This window comes from Tachyglossus aculeatus, chromosome 11 (assembly GCF_015852505.1).
Source record: "Tachyglossus aculeatus isolate mTacAcu1 chromosome 11, mTacAcu1.pri, whole genome shotgun sequence".
Taxonomy (NCBI): domain Eukaryota; kingdom Metazoa; phylum Chordata; class Mammalia; order Monotremata; family Tachyglossidae; genus Tachyglossus; species Tachyglossus aculeatus.
Window position 1 is genome coordinate 12,317,704 of NC_052076.1, and position 12,197 is coordinate 12,329,900.

General features: G+C 49.4%; 1 protein-coding gene across 3 annotated transcripts in view; it reads right to left on the reverse strand.

Moving 5' to 3' along the window:
* Window positions 1-12,197, reverse strand: part of FLI1 (Fli-1 proto-oncogene, ETS transcription factor) — a 166,110-nt gene that overhangs the window by 83,287 nt on the left and 70,626 nt on the right. The window contains exon 1 of one of the 3 annotated variants that reach the window (XM_038754763.1): window positions 5,633-5,701. The exons of the other annotated variants lie outside the window; for them this stretch is intronic. The gene's annotated coding sequence lies outside the window, so the exon portion shown is untranslated. Of the gene's footprint in view, window positions 1-5,632; window positions 5,702-12,197 lie in introns of those variants that run through there. 3 annotated transcript variants of the gene reach the window in all.

Consider the following 12,197-nt stretch of genomic DNA (forward strand, 5'->3'; position numbering starts at 1 on the left):
TTCTCTCCCTCTCTCTCAGTTTGGCCATGATTGAAGACAGAGAACTAGGCCCAGCTCCTTTCTCCAGCTCTCTCTGCTGTTTTTTAAAAGAGAAAGCATCCGTCACCCTGGACCCCCCGACTTTGAGTGGCCTGGGGAGGCTGGACCCCAAGAGTGGGCAGTGAACATCTCCTGTGACTGAGGGGGCCCAAACAGAGCACTGCTGAAGCCTGTCACAGCAAGGTGTGGCATTCACTCCCCACTGACTTTGAAGGCACACAGAGGAGAGATCATAGAGATACAGTGCTGATATCCATCAGCCTTCTGGCGCTTATCCGGACCAAACCTCATCTCTAGAGGTTCTCTTGTCACCCACGGGTGGTAGACATTCCAATCAGCAGGCAGGAGAGAGAACTCAAAGCCTAGCAGTCTTCACAAGTTGCTTTTTTTAGTTTGACCACTTTTAGAACTTCCTGGAGGAGGCTCCGAGAGGCACGTAAAAGTGAGTGTGTTCCTCGGGGAACCCGAAGTCTGCCAGGGCTGCCTTCACCCTGCTCTCCATTTCCCACTTGGGCGCCACTGGCTCTCAGCTTGGCCGAGAGTGCTGTTTGAGTCCAAGATGACCCAGGAGACCCACTGAGGAACACCAGGGTGGGGTGCAGCATGACCTATTGAAAGAGCACGGGACTGGGAATGTTAGCCCCAGCTTGGGCACTGCTTTGGGCAAGTCACTTGACCTCTCTGAGCCTCAGTTCCAGTGTAGCTCAGTGGCAAGGGCCCGGGCTTGGGAGTCAGAGGTCATGGGTTCAAATCCCAGCTCTGCCATTGGTCAGTCGTGTGACTTTAGGCAAGTCACTTCACTTCTCTGTGCCTCAGTGACCTCATCTGTAAAATGGGGATGAAGACTGTGAACCCCACGTGGGACAACCTGATCACCTTGTATCCTTCCCAGTACTTAGAACAGTGCTTTGCACATAGTAAGCGCTTAACAAATGCCATTATTATTATTATCTGTAAAATGGTAGCGAGATATCTACTCTCCCTACCTTTAATTCTGGGAGCCCTGTGTGGGAAAGGGATTGAATCCAATCTGACAGCCTTGTGTGAACCTCAGGACATAGTGCCGTTTTCAGCTCGTGGTAGGCACTGAATAAATACCCCAGTTCCCAGGTCTCCTCTTTTCCCAGAGAACATCTGGCAGGTGTACCCTACCTGCCCTAATCTGTGTCTGCTGGCAGCCAGGCATAGAGTCAGTCCTAGAGTCAGCCCAGGCCATGGGGTGGGAGCAGAGGGCCCGAGAAATATCCTGAGATTCTGTGACCACCATCTGAGCTTCTGGAATGGCCAGGCTCGTCCAAGAGCCACATCCTTGCTAGCCAAACAGACTAACCCCAACCCCACTACTTTGAAAGGTGTGAATGGCTTTTATTTTTACCGGGGAGTGCAGGTGGGAACCGTCAACATGATAGCTCCTGGCAGAGGCTGTGGCTGCAGCCAATCATAGTTCCCAGAGCAGACGAGCCTGGGGTGTCGACAGTGACTGTAGGCTTGTTTTGAGCAGGGAACGTATCTGTTTACTGTTGTATTGTACTCTCCCAAGTGCCTAGTACAGTGCTTTGCACACAGAAAGCATTCGATAAATACTATTGACTGACTGACATATTGACTGACCTGCAGGCCAGAGCCCCTCTGTCAGACAAACCCGTCACCGGCCTGTTCCCTGCCTTTGGACCTTCATCATCGAATCACAGAGTTCCTGAGGTCAGGGAGGTTCTGACAGGTGTTTGAGAAGCTCCACCCACGCCACCCGGGGAATGCTCATTGGCTGGGTGATGACATGTGACCTGATTGAGCGACAGCAGCTTCCAGGTGCTACAGAGCAACCCAAATAACTGCTTCGGGGTTCTGGGTGAGATGAGAATCTCAGTGTCTTTTTCTAAACATCCTGTCAGGGTCAGGACTTGGGTTTTGGGTAATTATAGCATTAATTAAGGGCTTACTATGGGCCAAGCACTGTACTAAGCACTGCTGTAGAAACAGGATCATAAGATGAGACCCCACTCCCTGTCCCATTCAAGAGAAAGCAGATGTCTTATCCCCATTTTACAGAAGAGGAAACTGAGGACCAGGGTGGTAAAAGCCATTTGTCCAAGGCCATCCAGCAGGCCAAGCAGAGCTGTGACAATAATAATAATTAATGATAACAATGATAATAATGAGCACTTGCTATGTTCCAAGCACTGTACTAAGCACAGGGTATATTTAAGGTAATCAGGTTCTATATGGGGCTCACAGGCTAAGTAGGAGGGAGAACAGGTTTTGAATCCCCATTTTGAAGATTAGGAAACTGAGGAACAGAAAAGTTAAGTGACTTGCCCGAGGTCACACTGTAGATGCATGGCAAATCTGGGATTGGAATCCAGGTCTCCTGTCTCCCAGTCTTGTGTTCTTTTCAGGCATGGAAAACGTGCATTCTCAGACCTGGCGGCACAGGAATTATGCTCCTTAAACTGTCCCTTTCGCTGTTGGGCACCAAAATGCCACCTTAGCCCACATAAGGATGGAGAGGAGTTTCCAGGAATGGAACTTCTGGAGTAGACGGAAGTCACCACTGAGCCTGGACTGTTCATGTGGGGTGCTCATTCCTCACTTCCCTTGGAGAGTTTCAGCCAAAGATCACCCCTGGCCTTCCACCCTCTCCAAGAAGCCCATATTCACGAAGCTTTGACTCAGGAAAAATATCCACTGGAAATGTTGGAAGCTTTTCTGAGCAAGGACATTGGCTTTGCCTCCTCTCTTCACTTTCCCTGAGCCTCAAAAGTTTCACTGCCCCAAATAAGGGACAGCCTAACCAGAGAACACACAACCTCCCAAGGGAACTTACAGCATGAAAGGGTTAGACTAGGCCCAAGGAAGAACTTCCCAAGCATAAGGGGGATAGAGAGTTGGGACAAGGTGGGAACAGGTTTGTTTGAAGGCAAGGGCATCAACTGAATGATCTGAAGTCGTGCCCAACTCTGGGATTCGAATCAATCCATCAATGGTATGTACTGAGCGCTTGCTGTGAGCAGAGCACTGTACTAAGTGCTTGGGTGAGTGCAATACAATAGAGTAGGTAGAAACATTTCCTGTCCATGAAGAGCTCAGAGTATAGAGTGGGACAGATAGGGGAGAACCAGAGATGCCCAGGCTAAAGGTTAGCAGGTGTTGAGATAGAGGTCGAATGGCATCTAGCTACCCAGTTGCATGCCCAGCAGGGCCTAGCAGGGCTCAATGGAGCTGGGATCAGCTGCCAACCCTGTCTGGACAGACTTTGCCCAGATTCTACCTCCACCGGGTCCTCCACAGATCAACACTAATCCCATCTTCTCTTGCTGAGCCAGGTCAGAAAAGATGCTCTTGAGGGCAGCCTAACAGAAGCCAAGGGGCTGGTGGGAACTGGAGACGAGGGCCCCAAGTTAGAAACACAGCTCAAACCTCCAGAGCTCAGCACCCCAAATCTTTCAGCAAACAGTATCTCAGCTCAACTCACAGTGGGACCTATGGGGAAGAGCACAGGCCTAGAAGGCAGGAGACCTGGGTTCAAATCCCAGCTCTACCATTGGTCTGCTGAGTTACCTTGTCATTAAACCTCTCTGTGTCTCAGTTGCATCACCTATAAAATGAAGATAAGCTCTCTCTCAGACTGGGATACCAGTGTGGGACAGGAACTGTGACTACTCTGATCATCTTACATCTCCTCTGGCACTGAGCACTGTGTTTCACACATGGTAAGTGATCCCTAAAGCCATCACACCATCTCTAAATCAATCAATGGATTCACCCAATCAATCATATTTATTGAGCGCTTACTGTGTGCAGAGCACTGTACTAAGCTCTTGGGAAGTACAAGTTGGCAACATATAGAGACAGTCCCTACCCAACAGTGGGCTCACAGTCTAGAAGGGGGAGACAGAGAACAAAACCAAACATACTAACAAAACAAAATAAATAGAATAGATATGTACAAGTAAAATAAATAAATAAATAAATAAGTACAAATATATATACATATATACAGGTGCTGTGGGGAAGGGAAGGAGGTAAGATGGGGGGATGGAGAGGGGGATGAGGGGGAGAGAAAGAAAGGGGCTCAGTCTGGGAAGGCCTCCTGGAGGAGGTGAGCTCTCAGTAGGGCCTTGAAGGGAGGAAGAGAGCTAGCTTGGTGGATGGGCAGAGGGAGGGCATTCCAGGCCCGGGGGATGACGTGGGCCAGGGGTCGATGGCGGGACAGGCGAGAACGAGGCACGGTGAGGAGATTAGCGGCAGAGGAGCGGAGGGTGCGGGCTGGGCTGTAGAAGGAGAGAAGGGAGGTGAGGTAGGAGGGGGCGAGGTGATGGAGAGCCTCAGCTTTTCAATGTCTACTTGGACTTAGCAGCAGCTAGTGACCCTGTCTTCCTCTTGTAACCTCTCCTCACCAGTAGATACCTGAAACCTTTTCAGCAAAGAGGTGTCAGAAATAAATTTTGGCAGCTCAAGTGAACCCTTCACCAGAGCAGAAAACAGAGTTGCACCTTTTTTTTCTCCTCTTGCTTTGAAATTCGCACGAACTCTACTTCCTGTGCTACACAGGGGGTGGGCGGGGGGGTCTAAACAGGAAGGTCTTGAAAGTCGGTCGGAGGGAGATCCGGGCCTCCTGGACCCTCTGCTGGGATTCTCGGTGGTTGAGGGGTTGGAGCCAGAGGCTCTGTGACCTGCCAGGAGTCCAACCTGCCGTGTTTTGGTGCTGAGCTGAGCTGAGCTGTCCCGTGCCAGCCTCGTCACAAGGAATGCATTGGGATCAACTTAGAACGGCGGGTGAGAGGACCGGAGTCAGGGTTCCTGGTCAGCTCTGTTAAGCAGAGGATTCACGGGCAGACACGGAATTTTCTGGGGGGCCCTTTTCCTGATGGGGAAACCAAGGCAGGGCTCAAGTTAGAGGGAGAACAGGGGTTTGAGGTGGGGAAGTCCATTTGGCTTCCACTCGCTGCCTTCAGGTCCCACCTGGCTCCATGGCCACTGCTGCCCAGGCACCAGATCGGCCCTGCCCAGAGCTCCTGGTCTGTCGTTAGCCCCCGCCCACCACCCAAAGGCCTGTGGGTTCGCTGATCGAACTCTCGCTGGTCAAAGGCGGGACCAGGCCAATGGACCGTGTCCCAAACTCACCGGTGGGGCAGGAGTGAATCTGAGTTTTCTAGATGACTCGTGGGAGGCTGGTGGGCAGGGGACGGGTATACTTCAGAATTCTGGACCCCGAGGGCAGTAAGCCAAACCCCCACACTAAGAGGAAGTGCCCCAAGTTGTGCAATGTCATCCAGTAACACGGGCTGAAACCCCTGGCACTGCAGCCAGCTCCTGCTTCCCCCGGCCAGCTCTCCTGGCCCCCTGCCAGGCCCCTGGGCACCCGAATCCAAACGACCCTGTGTCCAGTCGATTCTGCTGGCAGGCGGAAATGTCCAAACTGCTGACCAGCCCTTTTGCGGGCCAGGCTGAGCCCGGACACAAGCCTTGCAAATAAGGACCAAGAATCTACCAGCCCACACAGTGGAGATGCTACTCCCTGCCTACCGCCCCGACCCTGGGGAGGTTAAAGATCATAAGGGGAAATCAGAGAAAAATAGCGTACTCATCCTACCTGCGTGGAGAGTACTAGGCTAGTGGAAACTGCAAGCTCCCAGAAGGCAGGATCCCATCCTTTCTGGCTAGCTTGGTTCTTTCGACTCCTGGTGTTTGGGGATGGAATAACTCTGAAGTCAATAAGCAGCCCCTTAAGCCAACGCCCGCAGGATGTGGCGGGGACTCCAGCAAAACAGACCCAGCTACCAGCCTTTCTCAGTGGGCCACCTCACCCCACTAACTGACCTGAAAGTCACATGCTCCGCTTGAGGTTTTTGAGCCTGTCGTGTGGTTTCCCAGACCCGATGCCCTGCCACCCCAGCCCCTGGCCCCTACCTGCTCACTGCTCCCAGTTGGGTGGTCCCTTCTGCCCACTTTTCTAGGCTTCCGCCCCCTCCGAGCTCCAGAGCTGGGGGTGTCCTCTCCTCCTTCTCTTCCAAGCCCCCTGAGTCACTTCCCCTCATTAAACCTCACCTAAAATCCTTCCCCCACACATCCTGCTGCTTGGGCTCCTCCGACTAAACCCCCTGGAGAGTTTGGTCTGAGCAAAGGCCATAGAAAGAACAATGTTTCCCTTTAATATCTGCCTCTGTGCCCCTGGTCTGCTGTGTGACCTTGGGCATGTCACCTGAGCTCTCTGTGTCCCAATTTCCTCCTCTGGTCAAGGGGGAAGAAGACACCTGCTCCCCCTACTTTTAAGATGTGAGTCCTAAGGGGGAGAACAGGGACCTGATTATCTTATCGTTAATAATGGAATGGACCGAGGGCTTAATCATGCACTAAGGACCAGGGTGAATACAAAATAACAATTCAGACACTTATTTCTCACCTAAAATGAGCTCACAGTCTAGGTCAGGGAGGACAGACATTAAATAAAAAGAAAAATAAAGACTAGGCAACACGGCACGGATGATATCCATCCCAGAGCTCAGCACAGTGCTCGGGACGGAGTAAGCTCGTCTTAAATACCAGAATGAACAAAGTCAGAGATATTGTCACTGCTGCCACTGCCGCTGCCACTGAGATCTTATCCTGGCAGGTGGGTGGGGCTGAAAAGTCTGATGAAAGACCAACACTCCATTCCACACTAAGTGCAAGGAATGTCCTTAGTGAGGCTGATATAGTTTTCTCTTGAGACAACTGGCACTGTCTTTAGACCTGCCTCTTGACCTACCGACCAGCCCAAAGTCCCTGGCTGAGGAGAGGAGCCCCTGTGCCAAACCCCTCGCCAAGCGGTCGCCAGCTGCGGTTTCCTGACCGTCTTCATCGACAATGCTTTGGTGGGGATTGGGCTTTGCCGGGTCCCTAGGACAGTGGCTGTGGCCACCCTCCCCTCTCAGAGTGGAAGCTTCTTGCAGGCAGGAAACGTGGCTCTTTTTATGTGGTACTTCCCGAGTAATTAGTAAAAGCCCTCCATACATAAGTGGACACTCCATAAATACTACTTCCACTGCCTCTACTACTTCTACTAGAACACGGGCCTGGCAGTCAGAAGGTCACAGGTTCTAATCCCAGCTCCACCACTTGTCTGCTGTGGGACCTTGGCAAAGTCTCTTCACTTCTCTGTGCCTCAATTACCTCATCTGTACAATGGGGATTGAGACCGTGAGCCCCATGAGGGACAGGGACTGTGTCCAACCCAATTTGTTTGAATCCACCCCAGTGCTTAGTATAGTGCCTGGCACATAGAGAAGCAGCATGGCTCAGTGGAAAGAGCACGGGCTTTGGAGTCAGAGGTCATGGGTTCAAATCCCAGCTCCACCACTTGTCAGCTGTGTGACTTTGGACAAGTCATTTAACTTCTCTGGGCTTCAGTTACCTCATCTGGAAAATGGGGATTAAGACTGTGAGCCCCCCGAGGGACAACCTGATCACTTTGTAACTTCCCCAGTGCTTAGAACAGTGCTTTGCACATAGTAAGCGCTAATAAATGTCATCATTATTATTATTATAGTAAGCGCCAAATACCGCAATTATTATTATTATTACTACTACTATCACTACTGCTACAATTACAACTACGACTACTACTACTACCACAACTACCTCTACTACTACCTCTTGCCAAGCTAAACAGCTGCCTTGATGCTCTTGTGTTGACCAAGTTTCAGGGTGTTATTCTAGTACCCGTAATTTATTTTAGTATAGCTCGCTCGCTCCATCAATCAATCAGTTGCATTTACTGAGTACTTACTGTGTGCAGAGCACTATACCAAGAGCTTAGGAGAGTACAGTATAAAAATATAACACATTCCCTACCCACAGTGAGTTTACAGTCTAGACTATAATAATAATTATGGTATTTGTTAAGCACTTACTATGTGTGAGGCACTGTACTAAGCACTGGGGTGGACACAAGCAAAAGCCCCTATAATAGCAATAATAATAACGATGGTATTTGTTAAGTGCTTACTGTGTGCCGAGCACTGTTTTGAACACTGGGGCAGATACAATGTTATCGGGTTGTCCCACTTGGGGCTCACAGTCTTAATCCCCATTTTCCAGATGAGGTAACTGAAGCACAGAGAAGTTAAGTGACTTGCCCAAAGTCAAACAGCTGACAAGTGGCAGAGACGATAAGCCCCTCGAGAGGCAGGGATCGTGTGTATTTATTCAAGTATACATTCCCAACTGCTTACTACAATCCTCTGCACCGTGTAGGCACTCCATAAATTCTCAGCCAATCTAGGGTAATCACTGGACACTATTCTGTCTGCAGAGCACTACACTAAGCCCTTGGGTGAGTACCATGGAATTAATCCTCGCAATTCATCAAATGTCTCCTGAGAGCAGTGTGCACTGTACTAAGCGACTGGAAGGGTACCACAGGTGCAATCAATCAATGGTATTTATTGAGTATCTGACCGAGTTCAACGTCTGATCTATCCATCAATCAACAGTATTTATTGAATGCCTACTGAGTGCTGATCGCATTACTAAGTGGTTGGAAGAGTTCAATCAATCAATCAGTCAACAGTATTATTTGAGGGTCTACTGTGTGCAGAGCACTGTGCTAAGTGCTTGGGAGAGTACAACATTAGCAAGAACACATGTCCTGACCTTAAGGAGCTTACTGCAGGAGACAGGCAGGCACAGACTATTTAAAGATTGTGAAAAACCATCAGCAAGCCTTCTTTTTCCCCAGTCCTTTAGAGGCACAAGCTTTCCTTTCGAGGGCCCAGGAGTTGGGGGAAAACTGGATTCTGCAGGGAAACTAGAACCCAGAGTGATGTAGGAAGGAAGGAGAGAGCCAACTTGTTGCCAACTTGTACTTCCCAAGCGCTTAATACAGTGTTCTGCACACAGTAAGCGCTCAATAAATACGATTGAATGAATGAATGAAGAGCCAGGAATCCTGACACCCTCATCAAACTGAGCTAGAGTCCTGCTTCTGGCCAGCAGATGGGGCATCTCCCATCCTTAGCACCCTGACACCCTCTGACCCAGATACACATATGGGGCTCCCCCAAAAGGACCCAAGAGTACCCCCGCGGGGCAATGGCATTTGAAGGCAGCCAACTTCCCTCCAGCTGCGCAGAGTGCCCAAATAACGGCCTCTGCCACTTTCGCAGAAACAGGAAATGAAACTGACCGCCAAATGTAACTGACCAGCTCCCTGGCCGCTTGTGCAAACTGAGTGACATGCACAAAGCGAAGCGGCAGCAAGGATTGGGGCCAGCTGGTTTCACCATTTGTCAGCATATCTCCACTGGCTCTTTGGCCCTGAGGCAACGCTGGATCCTTAGATGTCCCAACAAATAGACCCCACATACAGATATGTACCCCATGTGCGAGGACACACTGGCTACCACCTAGTCTAGGGTAGGTGCCGTCCTCTAGGTCTGTTTCCCTCTAGTAATAACAGTGGTGCTCATTAAGCGCTGACTGTGGGCCAAGTCCTGGGCTAAGCACTGCGGTAGATACAAGATCATCAGATCAGATCCAGGCTGGGTCCCGCACCACGTCACAGTCTGAGATGGGGAAGACCAGGTATCTCATCCCCAATTTTACAGGTGAGTAGACTGAGGCCCAGAGAGGCTCATGGGGACTTTCTCCATATGTTGCCGAGTTGTACTTCCCAAGAACTTAGTACAGTGCTCTGCACACAGTAAGTGCTCAATAAATAACGATTGAATGAATGAATGAATGCAATCAGTGGCCCAGCTGGAATTAAAACCTGGTCTTGGGTCGGTCCAGTTCCTTTTCTACTAAGGCCTGCCTTGTTTGTGTACACACACATAGACACACTCACACACACACACACGCATGCATGCACACACATACACAGATCCCTGAGAAAGCTGTGGCAGATCGCTTCATCACTCATTACTATGGGCTTCTTTTTGACTGCTTCTGTTTTCTTTCAGTAACACAACAGTTTCGTGGGCAGTTCTGAATGTCGTTTGGTGTGTCAGGAAAAGCCTTTCTATTTTTCATCTCCACGATGTCATGCTTTTTTTTAAAATAACTCCCCACACTCAGACTTTACCCAGCAACCCCAGACACTATCATGTGCTGATTCTGTCCTCCCCCTGCCGACACTGCATATCCTTGCTCAGACACGTGTGTGTGTGTGTGTGTGTGTGTGTGTGTGTGTGTGTGTGTGTGTGTGTGTGTGCGTTGACTCTTTTCTTTTGAAAGGAGTCCTTTTCTCAGACCAGCTTCACTGGGCCAGGTCATCACAACAGAGGGAGTGGAGAAGAAAAATGATCACAGAATCGGTTTTGCATATGAATACGCAAAGATGGGGTTTTGGGTCCCTTTGTGTCACTTGACAGACACGGAGATGTTTAAATGGGCAGAGATAGCCCAAGCAGGCAGCTGGGGCAAGCAGAAGAGATGTTTGTTTATACAGCTTTGGTCCTTTCAGTGCCCGGGAAGCAACACAACAGCCAACTTGGCCCTAACAGTACACTCAATCTTTACATCTCTGGGGATGACACAGAACTGATGCGAGGACAGGGTAGACCTTGGATGGATAGACAGGCCGTCTGATCCCCAGAAGCTCCCAGAAGCCACTCCAGGCCAGCTGAAAAGAACAACTAGGCAGGAGCAAACAACAACAACAATGGTGGTTTTATGTGCCAAGCACTGTTCTAAGCACTGGGATAGATACAAGGTTATCAGGTTGTCCCATGTGAGGCATGGCTTTTTTATAATAATAATAATAGTAATAATATTGTATTTAAGTGTTTACTATTTGCCAAGCACATTCTAAGCTCTGGGGTAGATAAAAGGTCATCATGTTGAATAAAGATCCTGTCCAACGTGGGGCTCACAGTCATAATTCCCATTTTACAGATAAGGCAGCTGAGGCCCAGAGAAGTTAAATGACTTGCCCAGGGTCACACAATAGACAAGTGGCAGAGCCAAGATTAGAACCCACATCCTCTGACTCTCTAGCTCCTGTTCTTGCCACTAGGTCACGTTGTTTCTCAAACATTTTTAAACAATGGACACTGATGCCCCTTCACACTTGAACCTTCTCTGCTTTTCTGATAATAATAGTAATAATGGTATTTATTAAACACTTACTATGTGCCAAGAACTGTTCTAAGCACTGGGGTAGATACAAGATAATCAGGTTGTCTCACATGGGCTCACAGTCTTAATCCCTATTTTACAGATGAGGTAACTGAGGCCCAGAGATGTTAAGTCACATGGCTGATAAGTGGCGGAGCTGGGATTAGAACACACGACCTGTGACTGCCAAGCCTGCGCTCCTGCCACTAAGTCACACTGCTTCTCTAAAAATAATAATAATTACATTATTTGTAAAGTGCTTACTATGTACCAGGAACTGTTCTAAGTGTTGGGGTAGATATAAGACAATTAGGTTGGACGTGGTCCCTGTCCCACATAGGGCTTACATTCTTAATTCCCACTTTACAGATGAGAGAACTGAGGCCCAGAGAAGTCACGATGATTTCTAAATGTTTGCTTTAGAATTCACTGATAGATATGATTCCAACTTTGCACTGTCAGCCCAGCGGCAAAAAGGAGGAAGGGATTTGGGGCTGGGGGTGGTGGGGCAGGGGGCAATGTGACTTCAAAGAAGTAACAGGTCCAAAAGCCACCATTTGGTGTCTTTCTGTCTTGATAGGAAATTCCAAAGGCCTGTCAGAATCCAGGAGGAGCATGGCTAGTAGCCCAGTGTCTCAGCTATCAGCCATCCCACACCATGGTCCCTGTGGAGTGGACCTCTTTGGGGCCAAAAGAGACAGGGGACTCTAGCAGAATGTCCTACGGGTCACAGTCTTAGAATTCTAACTGACTTCATCACTGAAGTATGTGGTCCATCTTCCAGGAGGGTCTGGGGTCCGACTGAATGTCGTGTTCATAAAATCACGTGGAAACACTACGACGAAAGATGCTTTAGAAGTGCAATTCAGTACTGCTGCCTTGGGTTGATTTTTAAAGTCACAAAGCAAGGTGTGCTTTTCACCAGAGACCATTGGGGGACAAGAGATGCCACTGCCTCTTTAACTAAAAGAGAGTTGTTCAAATCGCTAACCACCCTTTCAGCCCTGACCTCTCTGCGGTGCAAAAGTTACACAAGCAGTTCGTTGAGAGCATGTTTTTTG